Here is a 19,256-nt window from a genome sequence, read left to right as displayed (position 1 = left end):
TTGCAGCCTGAAAACATCTCCGTCAGAAAAGCTGACACAGTTCACATCTTACAATCCAGGCTTTCTCAAGCCTTATCTGGTATCACAAAGGAAGATTAAAAAACAACAATAAAAATAAAAATACTTTCAGGTGAAAAGAATTATAGTGCCACCCAATAGAACAAAGGGAAGGGGAAGCCAGCCCAATGTGATAGTTCATCTACTTCCTCGGGTACCTCTGTTCTAGAACTTCCTGACAACATTTTGTTCTCCCAACCATGACCTTTCATACAGCAGTAGAATACAGACATGCCTTATGAAAAACAGGACTGTCTCCACAGCCCTCTCCTATCTAGAGAGAACTTATGAAGCACATTAAATATTGGCTACTTTTATGGCTTGTCTTGCCAGATGAACCACTCACTGCGTATCTCGTGGCATACATTTTAACACTGTCATAACCTAATTACTCTCTCTCCAGTAATAATTACTCTATGCCAGCATAGCATCCTTCTCTAATGTTCTCTCCCATATCAACGCCATTCCCCCACTTTAGAGTAAATTTCAAATAGAGTTGCTCTGACCACCTTATAAAGAAGACACCTTTTCCTCGTCATACAAGTTATTGAAACTTATTTTTTCTGCTCGGTGTTTACTTTTGCCGTGTGCTGTTCACGTCAGAACATCTGTAGCAACTTCCAGCTTACCAGAAGTTTTTCTACACTTGCATGATTTCTTTCGGCTCCTCCAGACTTCTATCTAGTACCCCCTTTTTTTTTACAAGACATATTACACTGATGCTGAGCCGGTTACAGTGAACTCACAGAAGCTTGTCGCCAAACCTGGGGACTCTGGTTCACCATTCCAAGTGCCTAAATTTTGTCATCTCCTTGAGGGGTCTGTGTGTGCATGTTTTCTACTTCTGTGCTCTGAATGAGAAAGGGTCCCATGTACCCATGCGTCTGAGGACTGGTCCCCCGCTAGTAGAGCCCTTACAGAAAGTAGATCTTTCTAGAAGTACATCACTGGGGGTGGTCTTTGAGAATGTATGCCTCTTCCCACTTCCAGTTTGGGTTTTTTGACTCCTATACGTGGTCAAAAATATGTTCTTCCAGTTCCTGCTGCCCGCTACCATGTGGACTCTCCCTCTCAGCCAAAGGTGAAAATAAACTCTTCCTTCTATAAGTTACTGTTGATCGTGGTATTTTATCACAGCAACAGAAAGGTAATTAATGTATCTATCATTCCCAATTAATCTCCTACACCTCCATTTCTTATATGTCCCCCACTCTTTTAACTAAAACATCCTTTATACTCCCATATTTAGAGCTAACGTGATCAAGTCTAGCTTCTCAAAACATCCTTATCATTGACTCAGCGTGAGACATTCCGAATGTTCCACTCACTACCTGCTTTTCCTCCTGATGTATGCTAAGGTGTCAGGAGAAAAATATGGATTTCCTCCCTCCCCCTCACCAATGGAAGCACACAAACCCCACTACGTCCTGTGTCAGAAGGAAGCCACCCTGTGACGGTGAGTATCAAGTTTGCTTCAGACGTCCCACATACAGACAAAATTACACAGTATTTGTTTCTTTGTGAGTGCGCTATTTCACTCAGCACAAGGCCTCAAGGCTCACACATGTTACAGCTTATTAATGTGTTCTTCCTTTTAAAGATTAGCTAATAGGATGTGTGTGTGTGTGTGTGTGTCTGTCTGTCTGTCTGTCTGTCTGTGTCTGTGTGTAGTGTAGTCATCCCAGAGTAACTCTGGGATATTGATTCTAGGAACCCCTGACAGTTACTCAAGTGTATGAATGCTCCTATAAAATGTCATAAGATTTACATACAACCTACATACAACCTAGCATAGTCTATCCCATATGCTTTAAGTCATGCCTGTATTTCTTACCTTCCCCCAAGACAGCAGACGTCCTGGATATAAACCGTCACTGTGCTGGACTGTCTAGGGAATCATGACTAGAGAAAAGGTCTGCATTATACTCAGGACTGTTGTGATTTTTCAATCCTTTTTTAAAAATATCTTAAACTAGTCTAGTATATGAAGGACTAGTTGTATTTGATTTCAAAATGTAAGCTCTTATGTGTAACAGAAATAAGATAAAAGTCTTAATGACAATCAGTTGAAAGAAGACATGTCCTTCTTTCTACAATCTCCCTCCCCACCAGACTTGGCAGAGCCATTTTCTCCCCCATTTAAGCACAGATCTGAGAGGCTGTGACCAGGTCCCATGCTTGGCCTTTTTAAGTCTAAATGAACTTTTTAAAAATTATAATAACAGATATCCAGAAAGCCACAAATGACTAGACTTGGAGAGAGGAAAACTGGGCTGAGGTTTTGGTTGCTAGTGTTGGAAAATCAAGCAAAAAGGAATGAAACAGAAAGAATGGACAGGCAGACAGGCATAGAGTCAAAGAAACACAGACAAATAAAAGAGCGTTCATAACTGGCATGGTTGTTACATGGTTAAATTAGAATTGGAAACACATGACTTTAGTTAGCAGGGCAAGAAAAACCCTAAAAGATGACAACACAGAAGCCCTCGTACCTTAGAAAGGGTGCAGATGGAGGCGCTGCTGGTTTGTTTGTTAACAGGAAATAATCTAAGGACTGGGGACCGGGCTCAGTTGTAGAGCATTTGCCCAGCACTCATAAGGGTTCCACAAGGAATAAAAGCAGTAATGGGAGAAACCTTAGAATGCAAATACGTAAATAACCGCACTTCCTCCTTACAGGTGCTCATCACCTTCTCAATCCCCAGGCCCACAGGGAGACTAAGACATCTCAAGCAAGACTGGAGACCCATGAACAGAACAAGCTTGTGATCTATCCAGTTTTGAAAGGTGGACCAAGAAATGTGTTTACGATCTAAATAGATACTAGAAATCTCATGTGAACTCCACAAGACGCCTCAGATCTCAGTTACTTTTAGGTAGCTAGCACCACACCCCAGAAAAAAAATGAAAGCCAAGCCCCCAGCTCCCGATTCCTTAAAGCAGACCTTTCCTGGAGATGAGTTGAAGAGGGGTTCACAGAGGGTGCAGAGGAAGGAAAGCCCAGGAAGGCACCACAAAAATGTCCCCACCCCGCACAGTGCCCAGTGACTTCCTGAGAGCCCCAGACAGAGGGACAAGGTCAACCCTCAAGCCTACAGCCTTCGCTAGGCGGAATGTGATTTGGCACAAGATGCCGAGTTATAAAGATGTCGTCCTAAAGATGCCACCTGTAATACCCGAGCTGAGCAATGCAGTGCGTGAGCTAGTGAGCTACGTACTACAGTTTGGGTTACATCTGAGCAGAGAGCCCTGCTCAGGTACCGAACGGTGGAGCCGGCACCAGATTCCTTCCCTGATCAATTACAAAAGCGCTCTTTATTTGATTTACCACTCTACTGCCTTTAGTGTGCGTCATCCAGACACAGTGACGGCAGAGACACAGAACAACCTTTCCTGTCAGTGGGGCGGATTTCCCATCCCACATCCCACACAACCAGCAGGGCAGAATTGGGACGTTGTTTATCTCTGAGCTGAACTTAACTCACAGTCCCCATTTCTATGGATGGCACCTTTATAACTCGGCTGCTTCTTGTGTCAAATCATATTTCTGCCTAGTGAGGCCTGTGGGCTGGAGGGTTGCAGTTCCCCTCTGCCTGGGACTCAGAAAAATCTCTGGGCATAATAGGGGGTGGGGACTTCTCTGTGGAGCCTCTGGGCTTTTCTCCCTGCACATCCTCTGCGCTCTTTCTCATCCTAGCTTCAAAGTAGTTGAAAGCTTTAGCTACTTTCATTCTTTTCTGGGGTGTGGTGCTTTTGGTCACTAGAGGCGTCTTCTGGAGGTCACGTGGGACGTCTAGTTTCTATTTAAATCATAAACATGCGTATTGTCATTCCTAGCTTCATCTTCTAAAACTGAATGGATGGCAAACTCGTTCTATTCTTGGGCCTCCAGTCCTGAGCTGACTTAATCTCCCTTTGGACTAGGTGTTAACAAGGTTATGAGCACCTGCAAGATGGCTACACCATTATTTGCATTTTAAATTTCTTCCTATGACTGGTTTTGTTCTTTGTAGAACCCTTACGGAAGCTGAGCAAATGCTCTACAACTGAGCCACATCCCCAGTCCCTTAGATGAGTTCTGACATTATTTATGGTTAATAAACAACACTCTGAAATCTTTCAACTTGAATCAAGCTATTAGCCTTATTTATTACAGATTTTAAAAGAAACGGAAAATTGTGAAAAATGCTCACTGTTGACAATGCTATACTGAAAGTGTCACAAGGAGCCCAGCATTGTTTGTAAGGACACCAATGCGGGGAGGAGGAAGATTTCAAATCTAAGCATGATCATTTAGGCAGGGGGACCTTATTCTAAGGCCAGCCTAGGATCCATAGTGAAACCTTGTCACAAAAAATGTCCTACTATTCAAATCTACTATTTAAAATCCCACTATTAAGAGGTAGAGAAGGGTATTCGGGTTATGGGGAGGATGAAGAAGGAATGTGGGTAAAATAACAGTAAGAATGTCTGAGAAGTCACAAGGAATCAGACCATTAACTAGCTACCTAAAAGTAACTGTAACAGTGAGTCTATATATGTGTGATTGTATATGATTTGGATGAAATTTTCCCATTTAGGCTCACAATGTGCCCTCAAAAGTCAAAAACTATCTATCTTATACCCTGGATATAAGCCCTCTTTTGAGTTGTTGGCCAGGGTTGTCCAAGAGATTCCCAAAACACTATAGGCTCTCGTTACTGCACTTGGTTGCCCTCAGAGGTGGATGGTAAGTCTCTATTTCTGAAGACACCAGAAACTTCAGAAACAAGGCCCAGAGGATCCAAGCTGGATCTAACCTGAAGGCTTCCTCCCTAAGCACTAGCCTTCATGGTGCCAGACGGTGACATGCAAGCTTCCAAAGGAGGAAGGCAACTAACTAGTAGTTCTACCCAGATATGACACCTATGGGCCACAACAGTGACTAGTGTGGCATGAAAACCCTAAGGGTCCAATAGTGGTAAAGAGTGTGGCAGTAACTCACAGTTCTCTAAGTGGACTTAACAAGAGGGAAGCCATGCCTACTACTGGAAACCTAGTCAACTTCTCAGGGCTAATGTGGTTATGAATCTTGGAGGGGGGTCTGCAACTGCCACTTTACTAAGGAAGCATGAACCCTAACTACATTTTAAATATTTACCCGTGTGCCCACAGACAAGGGAAGTTCTCCCTCACGTATCAAGCAAATTTCTCTTTTCAATAGATGAGACTGGAACAGAAAACCACAACTGATCAAGCCAAAGAGTTGTGGAACTCGGTCCTCACTGATGCATCTGCAACACAACCCTTGTACCTAAAGGCCACGGATCACTGCAAAAGCGGAAATGATATGGAAAGACTCTACGAGCCAGAAGAACAGGAACTTTTGCTCCGAGATTATGTGTCCTAGAAATGTCAGAGAAGCTACACCTGTGTTGGTAGGCTCACCAACATGGTGGCCTAAACATTACCTGAAGAAGACCAACACTAGTAGTCATAACCAAGTTAACGTAGAAGATGGAAAGCCACAAGGCCTCAGCCCTAGACAAAAACTAAAGGCAACTAAGGAATGCTGGTTTGCACAGTGATGAGCACACCAGTGAGTTATCCAGTATCAAATGGTCGGCCCTGGAAACATGCACGTACAAGCAACATTATATGGACAGAGCAGGTTGTATTTCTTTATTTCGGAATATAAACTGTTCAGGTATAAGTAACAATAACTAAAGAAAAAGAGGCCATGAATTTGAAAGGGAGCAGGGTAGAGCTACCTGGGAGGGTTTAGAGGAATAAAAAAGAATGGGGAAACGACATCATAATCACAAAAACAAATTTAAAAGTATCTAAGTGAAACCTTTTAAAAAGCCTTTCTCTTCTCAAAATTTCTTTCAATTGAACACCTGCTTGGTTTTTGCTGCTTTGTTTGGTTCTGTTTTTCCTCCCTGTATCCACTGCCATTGGGATCTATTTCTCTGACTTTAAAGAAGTGTAGATCTGGAAGGGGATTTAGAAAGATCAAGGTTAGAACACATTGTTCCGAAGAATGAAATCATTTTAATGTAACGCAGACAGTGGCTGAGGCAGGACTAGAGCCGGAGTGTTACAAGTCTGTTTCAGATTCTCATTTACTCTGGGAGACACATCTCCTCTCCCCAGAAGTCAGCCTCTATCCTCATCCCTGAGTCTCAGGTCTGTTCACTGCTGGGTTCAGTGACCCCCTGACTGGTGACGAAAGCCCACAATGTGCTTTGATAATCTGGCTTGATTTCAGCCATCTTTGTCCCAGACTTGACACTGGACCCATCTCGGTCATTTTGACTTCTGAATGAAATTTCTTTTAAAATGGACCTATAGCTTAGTAAACAAAACCAGTTTAAAAAAAGAAAAAGTAGCTCTAGAAGAAATCCCCAAGTCTACAGATCCAGTCATGTCAGAAACTAGTCTTCCTTCAAAACATTTTAGTTATGTGAATCAATAAAAAAAAAAATGAGGCTAGAGCAATAGATCAGCAGTTATGAGCACTGACTGCTCTTCCAGAGGTCCTGAGTTCAATTCCCAGCACCCACATGGTGTCTCACAACCACCTGTAATGGGATCTGATGCCCTCTTCTTGTGTGTGCCTGAAGATACCAACAGTGTACTCACATACACAAAATAAATCTTTTTTAAAATTTTTTTTCAGCTAGGTTTCCTATTGCCTGGCTTCGAACATGTCACTAAAACTATGAAAGTATAGAGCATTCAGTAGAGTAGAATTTAAAACTTTAATTGCTGGACAGAAGGAAAATAAGACCTGAATGATGAAGTCAAGAGAAGAGCAAGGAGCATGGCTGGCAGAAGGACGGGCAGGAAAGATTTGCCCGGTTATCTATCAGTAGAGTGTCAGTCATTTTGCTAGAAATATAAAGTATTCAAACTAGGACATAGCTACATCTCCTACAAGGACTGTCATCCTCAGCAGCAGTTTTAAAGAGAACTGAATCAGACAGGGAGCCTGTAGTAATTTGAACAGGTATGGACTCCCATAGACTCCCATATGAATGCCTGGCTCATAGGGTGTGGCGCTTTTGGGGGGTGTGGTCTTGTTGGAGGAAGTGTGTCACTGTGTGGGCGGGCTTTGAGGTCTTCTCTGCTCAAGTTCCACCCTGCTGCTGCCTGCGGATCAAGGCATGATCCAGATGCCCACATACCCAGAGAAGGAAACCTTCCATGGTCTCCCATTATGTAAGAATTGAACAGCAAACAACATTTCTGAGGTCCTTAGCCGATATGTACCCTCTATTGTTTTCCTTGAGAAAGATGTAATCTCCTGCAAGATTGTAAAAAAAAAAAAAAAAATCATTATCAAAACAGAAAACTTTGTGCCTACGGCATGCTGGGCTGTATTCTCATGTCCATGTGACAGACAGCAAGCCATCAAACTCAGCTGAATACTGCTGTCTTCAGAGAGAAAGCAACAGTTTGAAGATGCCATATCTGAAAAATAATTGAGGACCATATACTTATATTTGCATAATTACTTGTCTATAGGACTCCATCTAAGTCTAAACATGAAATCTATTTACATTTAGCTATGCCTTATGCGCATTGCCTGAATGTAATTTTATACATTCTTAGTGTGTCTGTATTTTTGCCTATAAATTTTCCCATGTAGTATGAGGTTGGTCCTTAAAGGTTTCAGATTTCAGAGCATTTGCATCTGATATTCTTGGGTTAAGATCTTCAGCCTCACATTGAGCATGTAGTACCAGCTTTCAGTTCTGTCTACTTGGGAATGTGATAAAGACGGAGCATTCTTAGACGACCCTGAGAAACATAGCTAGAGAGAGAGAGACACAGAGTCCGTCTTAGTCACTGCTCTACCGCTGTGAGGAGACACCATGACCGTTGCAACTCTTATCAAGAAAGCATTTGACTGGGGGCTTGGTCACAGTTTTAAAGGGTTACTTCATTATCATCACTGTGGGAAGCAGACAAGCACTGGTCTTGCAGCTGAGAATCTTACATACTAATCAACAGACAGATAGACAGGGCCTGGTATGGGCCTTTGAAACCTCAAAACCCATTCCCAGTAACTAACTTCCTCCAACAAGGACACACTTCCTAATCCTTCCAAAACAACTCCTCTAGCTGGGAACCAAGCAATCAAACATGAACCTATGGAGTCTGTGGAGGTCGTTCTTATTCAAATCACAAAGACTCAGTCTCTCTGTGTAAATATTGGAGTAGTATTGTCATGGCCAATATGAAAATATATACTTACAAAGGAAAGATGGATGAAAAGAAAAGGAAACTGCAAAAATGGAGAAGGAAGAGGAAGATGGAAAGAAATGATTTTTCCTTTTACTTATGATTATTAGAACTACTGCCCTAGGGCTGAAGGTGTAACTTCTAGATAGAGTCTTTGTATAGCATGTGTGAAGTCCTGGATTGCATCCCGAGTAACACACACACATGCACATACACACACACACACACACACACACACACACACACACACACACACACACACACACATCAGCACCAGCCACTCTCTTTAAACTAATCCAGGCATAACAAAATTAGTATTTTGTCTTAGTCAGGGTTTCTATTCCTGCACAAACATCATGACCAAGAAGCAAGTTGGGGAGGAAAGGGTTTATTCAGCTTACACTTCCATATCACTGTTCATCACCAAAGGAACTCAGGACTGGAACCCAAGCAGGTCAGGAAGCAGGAGCTGATGCAGAGGCCATGGAAGGATGTTACTTACTGGCTTGCTTCCCCTGGCTTGCTCAGACTTTCTTATCGAACTCAGGTCTACCAGCCCAGGGATGGCTCCACCCACAATGGGCTGGGCCAGGGATGGCTCCACCCACAACGGGCGGGGCCCTTCCCCCTTGATCACTAGTTAAGAAAATACCTTACAGTTGGATCTCATGGAGACATTTCCCCAGCTGAGGCTCCTTTCTCTGTGATAACTCCAGCTTGTGTCAAGTTGACACAAAACCAGCCAGTACACATTTCAAATGTATTTCATGTTCCCTTGACCATCATTCTGGCCATCAAAAATACCATGGCCAATTTTCATCCAGTACCAAGGAGTAACCAGTGTGATAGAATGTACTTTCTTACATCTTTATCTCTACCTAACAGAGGAGAAAATTCTGTTTCAAACAGGATGTGTGCAGGATAAATTTTGTTTTTAAAGTGCAATAACAAGAAACTTTAAAGTAAATCAGACACCATAAAATAATCTTACAATGCCTTGGAAAGAACCCAAGACCATGGGTTCTTAAATAGCTTCTCCCTGCTGAATGGGGCTGCCACCCTCTGCATGAACAATAAGTATTCCCTTGATAGCTCTAAGAAATACCTACTGACATGGATGTTGGGCTGATAAGAGAAAGTGGCAATGTGTTCAGATCATAGCCTCACTTTTAACCTGTTACAGGAAAGTTGTTAGTAAGTGTTGCCCGTCTTTATTACAATGCCCTGCTGCTCTGTATTGTGTGTGTGTGTGTGTGTGTGTGTGTGTGTGTGTGTGTGTGTCCTATATGTCCTATCTAGTGCAGAATCTACCTGGCTTCTGAACACACTCCATTTCTTACACCTGTGAGGACACTGCGGTAGCTGTGACAGTGTACACTGTTAGTAACAATGGGTTTCCCACGCCCACAGCTTCTTCGTCTAACCATCTCATGATTCTGTCTCGATTAGAATACTAACCCTCCAGTTTAATTTTAATAGTCTGTCGTCTAACTTCAACTCACTGACATGAACACCAACTTTTCCTTTTCAAATGTTTTTAATTTACTGTATTTCATACATTCAGATCAAAATTGAAGGCAGGGGAAAGAGGTATCTGCCTATAACCCCAGCTACTCAGGAGGCTTAATCAGAAGAATCTCAGAGGCAAGAGCTGCCCAGAGTACATGCTAAGTGAGTGTAAGCCCCTCCTGGGAAACTATTAAAAAGTGTTTCTGAGGTCAATGCCCAGTAACAAGACACAACACAGAAGAAATGCCTGACGTTTAGCCTCAGGTCCTGATTGTCAAGAAGCACATTTTGCCTCTCCACAGGCTTTCTGTTTTCTCTTCTGAAACTTCCAAGAACTTCGGGTCTAGTGCAAGCCAGGATCTTTCTAACCGCCTCTTGTATCCAAGACTCCAGTCGCCCTATCTCTCAAATCGTCCCTACTATGATAACATATTTCTGTCACCCGTTATTACCATTAGCCATGGTCTTCATTTTATCCAAAGTGAATGCTGTCCCAAGCCCTGTCACTGCTTAGTATGATGCCTTGTAAACCTTCGAAACCTCAAAACCACACCCTACTCATACTGTTTCTTACAGCCCGAGTGGCTAACATTTCAGTTAAATGAGTGAGCATTCTCCTCTGATCCTGGGTGCCCCAAAGACACACATCCTGTTGATGTGTGGGAGATGAGTCAGAAGGATCACCTTGAATTCAAGGCCAGCCTGGACTACACAATGACATCTTCTCTGGGGAAAGGATGAACTGTGTCAATTATAATAATTATAACTCATAACTCATAATTACATTAGGTGATGGGTCATTCATTCCCATAGGGGAACTTTCCATACCTGTTAACTCACTCACCTTTTCTGCTCCCAAACTACCCAAACCACTCTGCCTCCATCTCACATAGGTGTTTGGTTGTTTCTAAGAGTGTAGAGGAGGCAGGTCTCAGACATAGTAAATGTGGAAAGTGACTCGTCAGTGAGAACAGGAAAAAAACTTGGATGTTTCTTCTCCCCAACATTACAGGAGCTCAGCCCATGCAATATGACAAGAAAAATAAGCAAAAACCCTACAATCATGAAAATATTAATTAATATTAATGGTTCATAGAAAATCGTGGTGGTTTGACTATGAATGGCCCCATAATCACATAGATTTGAACACTTGGTAAATAAGAATTAACACTATTGGGAGTTATGGCCTTATTGGAGGAAGTATGTCACATTGAGCTAGTCTGAGCTAGGTCCAGTGTCTCTGTCTCTTCCTGCCGCCTTTCTATCTGGATATAGAGCTCCCAGATACTTCTCCATTACCATGTATGTCTGCATGCCACCATGCTTCCTGACACAACAGCAACGAGGACACCTCTGAATGTGAGCAAGCTACAGTTAAACATTTCATAAGAGCTGTGGTTGTAATATCTATTCACAGCTATGCAACATGGACCCAAGAGAATAACATAGTCATCAACAAAGAAAATTTCTAATAGTCTACCAAAAAAAAAAAGTACTAGGAATAGGTGAGTTATCAAAGTCAAAAGTTCATTTGGTAAAAAGTAAATGCATTCCCAAACAATTAAAAATTTAAGCATAAATTGTATTTACATGAGAATTCAAATTTGGAATTAGATCTAATAAAACATATAAAATATTTATATTGTAAAATATACAATACATTGGTAAGAGAAACCAAAGAAATCCTAAACAGAGATATAATTAATTGTTAGAAAAATTAGTGCTATTAGAGTTAAGTCTTTTTTAGTTATATATTTCACTCAATATTTTGTTTCTATAGGCCTTTGGGGGGGGGTTGAAGAATTTACCAAGCAACAATACAGTATATATGAAAAAAGTCAAATACGTAAAAGGTTTTATAATTTACTTTTATTTTATGTGCTTTTTACCTGCATGTGAGTGTGTGTGTGTGTGTGTGTGTGTGTGTGTGTGTGTGTGTGTGTGTGCCTGGTACCTGCAGACACCAGTAGAGGACATTGGTTGTCCCAGAATTGGAGTTACAGATGGTTGAGAGTTGTCATGTAGAGGGGACAGTGATGGGTAATTTATACTATCTAAATTCAATGTTATTATTTAGCAAACAAATCATAATAATTCCTCAATATTCAGGGTGGCATGCTATTGGCTCCTTATGTCGTTTACTCTTACACTGAATGTAAAATCCAGAAATACAGCCACTGCGGTCTTGGCAGTGCTAACTGAATAGGCATGCACCAAAGCAGTGGTGCTTGACTCACATGGAAAAAAACAGATAAATAATAATAATAAGCCAAATGTAGAGCTTAAAATTATAAAACTTTCAGAAGAAAATTAAAAACATGAACTTTGGTAAAGTTTGGCAAAGATTTCTTAACTAAAAAAAATTAGATATTATCAAAGTTTTAAAATTTGCTTTTTTTCAATTAATCCCTTAAAAAATTTAAAAAGCAAATCACAGGCTACAAGGAAAGATTCACAACACTAATATTTTACAAAATGTCCATATTTGAAAATATACAAAAACATCCAATTCAATTAAAAAAAAAAAAAAAAACCCTCATCTGAAAAGCAGTAAGAGATGGGAGACACCCATTTCTTAAAGGATGCAAACGAGCTCATGAAAATGCTCCAAGTCTTTAGTTATTAGAGAAATAAAATTGACTCCACAGGAAGGAACCACTTGCTATGTGCCCACTAAAGTCAAAGGTTTGAAGACAGCACAGCAGCTGTGGAAGAGAACATGACTCACTGCTGATAGGCCTGTGCTCAGCACAAGTCTCGCAGTCTTTCAAGCTGTTAGATGTATAATGACACGTGATTTGTTCAATTCTGCACTATTACTTACCTAGATAGATGAAACCATATGGTCTATATAGTGATTTTCCTCCCAGGATATCTTTAATGGGTTTCTCAGACTACTTAAATCTACAACCCTGATGTCCATCCTCTGATGGAAGACTGAACAAATTGTGGGACAACTATACTGTAGACTTTTGCTTAACAACGAAGTGGACATAAGCCACACATTCACTGAGGTCGCTGAGCCTTAAGAATATTATGTTGGGAGAAAAAAAATACGTTCCAGATAAAAGAACAAATCTAATGTTATTCCATAAACAACAACAACAAATGGTAGGAAAAAGCCCAAAGCCCAAACTGTAAAGGCAGGTCAGTGGCTGCATGAACTAAGACCGTATCTCAGGTGGACAGGCATTCTGGCAATGTGCATGTATATACCAGCAAAACTCATCACACTGGGAGCTGGCGAGATGGCGCCGTGGCTCAGTGCCTGCTGTTTCTGCAGCAGACCAGAGTTCAGTGGCAGCTACAAGGGATCCCATGCCTTTTTCTGACATTCAAGAATATCTACACATGACTTCACATACACTCGGGCAGAGACATGCACACATGAGCAAGAACAAAAGCATAATTAAATAGCATAACATCATATGCCCGCCCAATTATGTATAGGAATAAGATGGTATGTGTGGGAATTCTCCCTAAAAGTTCACTTTGAGGACATGGCTTGCCTTCACTCCAAATCATCCTAGGCCATGTCGGCCATATTACCAGACATATTGGGAATATGTTTCAGTAAAAACCACCAAAGTCTGATGGTCACCGAGGGGAAGAGAAACTTACCTTATTGTTGTGAGTTGCTAATGGCTACTGGGTGCATCATTCAGAGAAGGATCCTTGTGCATAGTGCCTTTAGGTAAGGATCCCAAGCTACCATGTTTGGGTTGGAAGACGGGTGTGTGAGTAGCCCAAGCCAAGTGGAGTCCTGGTTGTTAAGTTATTCCCTATGTTTAATTGCCTCTGTGGTAGGAAAAAAATAGGCAACTGTCTTATTGAAAAATACAAAACTTAAAACTATCTACTAATAAGGAAACTTAAGTACGATCGATGTCCATATCAAAGAACAAAAAAAAAAAAAAAAACGGGGGGAAGAACTAATTGTGTTAGTGTGTACCATGTCTGTACTAAGAAAAAATTGACTACAAGAAGAAACAAAATATATGTGGGCTGGTGGCTTCTGTCCATGGACACTTGGTCCTGCTGATTTGTGGACAAATCATAATAGAGGAACCCTGTGGAGGTGGCCTGCCAATCTCATGGCATCTGAGAAGCAAAGGAACAGACAGTAACCCAATGTCCCCTTCCAGTGTCTTGAGGTTTAGAAGGTGGGGTTCTTTGGCTCAGTTAACCTGGAGTTTTGTTTGTTTTTTAATCTCCCAGGATGCTGTGAAACGTTGTATTTCTATAGAATGTGAAAAACATAACTCATATTTTATAAGATCTGAAGGTAGGAGGGATGTGTTGGCCGTGTAGGAGGGAGAATGCACACATTGCACATGTGTGTGAAATTGTCCAAAAAGCAAATAAGAGATAGATATTCTTTACTTTTTAAAACTCTTTCTCCATAAAATCAGACTGAGGAATCTGAGGTTCAACTCCTGGTACTGATTCAAGCAGCTTCCATACTGTCAGGTAATGGGAGACTTTGGTTATTTCTATGACCCTCTTTTTATGTTCAAGTGACAAGTTTCCCTGCTCATATCAAGAATAACTATCATCGTAACCATCATCATCACCATCATCACCACCATCATCATCACCATCATCATCACCATCATCACCATCACTGCCACCACCACCACACTACCACCACCCAGCAAGCACCAAATTCTCAAAGTTAGTGAAAAGACAGATCCAAACAAAATGATGTGGCATGAGTTCTCTGGGTCCCCTTTTTGTTTCATGTCTCAGATGTGAGGAGGGGGAGTCCAGCACCATAGAAATGTTGTGACGCACAGAGCAAAGTAAGACCAGCAAACAAGATCTGGTTTTTCCTACCCGTGGACAATGATAGCGGTAGTCTAGAGAGGCAGAGTTCTTTCAAACAGTCAAACACAACAGAATACAAACCCTGCCTAACCCCAACCTCACAGGCAAAGAAGGAGTTCAGGCTCTTCCCAACTGAAGGCTGTAACACTGATAAGGGTCAAAATGCCCAAGTGAGAAGATATGGCTGTCCTCTCCAGCACGACCAGCATCACTCGAGTGCCCTTGGGGTCAGCACGGGGAGGTTGTCATCTGCCTCCTTGAAGGCAATGTGTACCACATGTCTCCGATGGGACTGCTGTAAGAAAAAGTCTAGCAGACAGTTAAGACCTTTAGACTTGGGGCTGGAGAGACGGCCCAGCGGTTAAGAGCACTGACTGCTCTTCAAGAGGTCCTGAGTTTAATTCCCAGCAACCACATGGTGGCTCACAGCCATCTGTAATAGGATGCCCTCTTCTGCTGTGTCTGAAGACAGCAACAGTGTACTCACACATATAAAAATAAATAAGCCTTTTTAAAAAAAGACTTTCACAGCTGCCCAGAAATATTAAGGTCATCTTCCTCACCACTGGGATGTCTTGGAGACCATCGTGAATGCCAGACACAAGCCTTAACCAAGTATCAGTGAAAGGTAACTGTGGAACTAGTCTTATACACACACACACACTCACACACACACACACACACTCACACACACACACACAGGCACACACACTCACAAACACACAGGCACATACACACTGGCCCTGACAAGAAAACACCCATTTTTATTCACCAGAGCCACATTTTTAAAAAGGCAAACTGGAACAGAAGATCTAAATAAAACGTACGGAAATGTGCAAATCTGATAAGCTGCTGACAGAGCTGTGCTCCCCATGGCACACTCTGTAAAGAATGGGAGGAACCTGTACCATGGGTTATCAACTAGTACTGAGCAGCTACCCTCAAGTACTTCTAGAAATATGATTCATATTGGTGACAAACCAGGTCCAGTCTCACATAAGTCTCAATGCCCCGAGGCACAGCCATTAAGTGACTCAAAGATAAGTGTGTGACTGAACCAGGATTTTCTGGTCAGAGCAGATAGGAACTGGTCTGTCTCTTGTCCAGTGATGAGGCTGTATGGAACTGTTAACGTGGTAGCTGTCTTCTGGAGGTCAAAGAGATCAGAAACCAACAGCCAAGAGAAACTCAGAGAGAAAGGGTGAGGGACCACCATGTATGTGGTCAGCGCCGTCCCATTTGGCCTTCAAAGACGAATCAAGTGACAAAGAGCCCAGAGGTAGTGCTAAATCTGTCTCATGGACGATCAGAGGCTAAGCAGATGTATTTTATTACAATGTGTGATTTAGAACATTTCCTACATTACACAATAAACTCTTTCTAAATGCTTTGGGGGGAGAGTCTGATTCGAAGTTTGATGCCTGGCAATCAAACTAAACTGAGAGAAAAGAGAATTCGCGGAAATGAAGCTGTAGAGATGGCTTAGCAGTTAAGCGCGCTTGCTGGTTCTCGCAAGGAACCTAGGTTTGGTTCCCAGCACCAGCAAGGTGGATAGTTCCCAACTGCCTGTCTCTGCAGCTCCAGGCTACTCCTCCGGCGTATCTGGTACCTTCTCCAGCTTTCAAGAGCTCTGTATACATATGATGCACACACAGACATGCGGGCAAAAATATAAAAATATAAACACAAAGGAAATTTTTTTAAGAAAGTAAAAGCAACAAAGAATTCAAGAGTGTGTGGCGCGGTGGGGACAGGGGCATCAGGTGCAGTCTCACTGGTCCCAGGGCGCTGGCTTCCCTACCCGGCTGGCTGCTGAGCCAGGAGATGAAAACTGCCTTCTAGGTGACGGTGCTTCAGCACAGAGGCCAGATATAGGACAGGAGTCAACAGCATTTCCCAGTGCAACAAAGTAGAACTAGCCTAGGGCTCCCGAGACATGTCCATATTTAATCAGTAAATTAGATACACAGCAGCATCAGGCAGAACCGATAGAACAAAGCAGCCTAGGAAGAGACAGTTACATGCGTCTTCTTTCTCCTTCCTGGACCCTCCAACGCCCATCGCCATGTTGAAAGGGGGCGGTACCTGCTATCAGGGAGGCATTGCTGTCCATCATTAGACTTCCTCCTCCCAGCCTAAGCCACTAGAGAGTACACAGAAAGGGGTAAGGTTTAAAACAGGATTGAGATTTCTCTCTACGTTGATTCTTGGAATTCTTCGTTTTCAAAATAGTTGGGTTTTTAACATGTAAACATAACCAGAAAGTAATAAAATCTCCCCCCAAGATCTCTTGTCTGGGAGGCTTGGAGTAAAATAGTAACTTTTCACGTCTATTACTTGCTCAGTAAATCGGTTCCTGTTGCTTAGTTGGGGACAGAGCCTGCTGAGTGAACCGGTGCCACTCCCTGCCGTGCCCCCCCCCCCCATCCAATAACTCGGACCTATGGAAATATCAAGTCCAAGAAACACAGAGACACAGACCTCCTAAGACCACTGTCCAAACACAATGCAAGCCATGCTCATCCGTGCAACAGCTCTGCCTGTAGTTACTGCCTGCTTCCCAAAGACAGATGGTCTGCCAGCCAAGTAACCTCTCTGCCACGTGAGCCCAGAACCATGTGCTTCCAGAGCCCAAGGCCAGTCCAAAGGTGCTACTTGCCTAATTTTCCCACGGGAGGCACATGGTAGCACCCGTTTAGGCATCCGAAAACCTCCCTTCTCTCTATTTTTGGTGTTCTTTGCCCGTTTTCATAGATGAAATTTCCAAACCTTTCCCAGAAGGGTTCCTCCCACAGTTCCTAGTCACACTAATTAATCCTTCTGTTTTCAAAACTGCAATATTCTAGGACCCTGATGAAAGTGGGGGACGGGGAGGGGGGAACATGAAGAAAACACTTCCCCTGGTTCCCCAGCGGCTAACACACAGCTTTCAGTCTCAGGGGTGGATCATCTAGAAAGGACGCTGACCCCGCGGGTCAGCCAGAGGAGGGGGGCCCTGTGATCGAAGGAAGTGGACACAGGGAGTGCCCGGAAGAGATTGTTCATGCTTTCAAGCTGGGCCAACCCTTGTGAGTAACAGAGGGCGGGTAGGGCTGGCTATAAATACCTGCACCTTAGGCCCCCACCCCTGGCAGAGCCCTGGCGTTCATCAGCCTTAGATCCACAATTCCATAGCCGCCCCCAAGCTGCAGTGGGGAGAGGAAGGTGCCTTTCTTTTTCCCACTCCTAGAATGATGGTTTATGAACCTGTGTCCCACTTAGGAGAAGGAAGTCTTCTGAGCCAGTTATTTCAAGTCTTGCGACTCAGGGAATCAGAGTCTCTGTGTGTGCTCGGATCTTTGGCGGGGTGGCGCTGTCCCTTGCGAGGCCTCTAGAGGGGGATTCTAGAAGACTTCAGCATGCATGTTTCTCTGTTCAGCCCCTTCCCTAACCCCAGGAAAATTCCGGAAAAAGCAACCATCTTCAGGACTTTCAGATACCACAGGTCAGATAGCGAGCCTTTCGACCCTGGGTGTTGTCCAGAATGCTTGTATAGAATAAAGATTTTAGGCTTGGGGGCAGGGCAAAGTCTGGGTCTGGGGTCTTTAACATGCTAAATAGAACATTAAAGACATCAACAGGAACTTTGCCTCAGGTAGCTTGACTATGGTGGGGGGAAGGGAGGCCTTTTTATGTTTATAAAACCGGCTTCCTAATCTTCAGGTACAGTTAGTTCTAGCAGGAAATGCCCAGAAACAACGCATTGCTAATAGGACTCATCTGCAAGTTGGCCCTCAGTAGTAAGGTTGATAAGAGACCCTTCGGGACTCACCCAGAGTCTCCTCTGACAAGCTTTCTGAATTCTAGCTCTTTTATCCTAACCTGAAATGAATTCGTGGCCAGAGGTCCTAGGTGATGTGCCTTTTCCCACTTTCGACTCTCTGGAGTAGATTTTCTTCTCACTGAATGTATGCCTGGTGCCCACAGAGGTCAGAAGAAAGCACCAGATTCCCTGGAAGAGAAATTATGAACAGCGTCTGGGTGCTTGAATCAAACCAACCTAGATCCTCTTCAAGAGCAAGTGTTTTTGGCCACCGAACAATCTCTCCAGACCCTTGTTTTTTTTTTACTTATTTACTTTTATTTGGTAACTCATCATCTCCAGTTCAGAATGCCTATATGCTCTTGGGGTTGTGGGGAGACCGGATGCTGGAACATCAGTATAAACCTATCAATAGCCACTCTGTTAAAGGAAACTCAGTCTCCCTCCTGGAGAAACCATGAAGTGTCTATAATACGAATCCCTTCTCACTCCTTGCTAGAATGTTGACTGCCTTGGTCTTGTGCACACAAGCACAGCAGCCTTGAGTTCACTAGTGCAGTAGCCCTGTTATACACTACATTTTGCTCTGGTTTCCTCTGACCTTTGTCCCTTAGAGTCTTTTCTCTCTTGCATGATAATCCAGGAGCCTTCGGAAGGGCTGTGGTATCAATTTTCCATTTGTGGCAGAGCACTCCTTAGTCATTTATGCTCCGCTCTTTGGCCAGTTGCAAGTGTCTAAATTAGCCACTGCCCCACTCCAGACCCCCTCCCCCAATCCTTCTCTGATGAGGTCTGAGAGCTGTATCCATCCATGTGTACAGACATATGAGTT

This window comes from Micromys minutus (assembly GCF_963924665.1).
Source record: "Micromys minutus genome assembly, chromosome: 26".
NCBI lineage: Eukaryota > Metazoa > Chordata > Mammalia > Rodentia > Muridae > Micromys > Micromys minutus.
Note: the sequence above shows the minus strand (reverse complement) of the source record.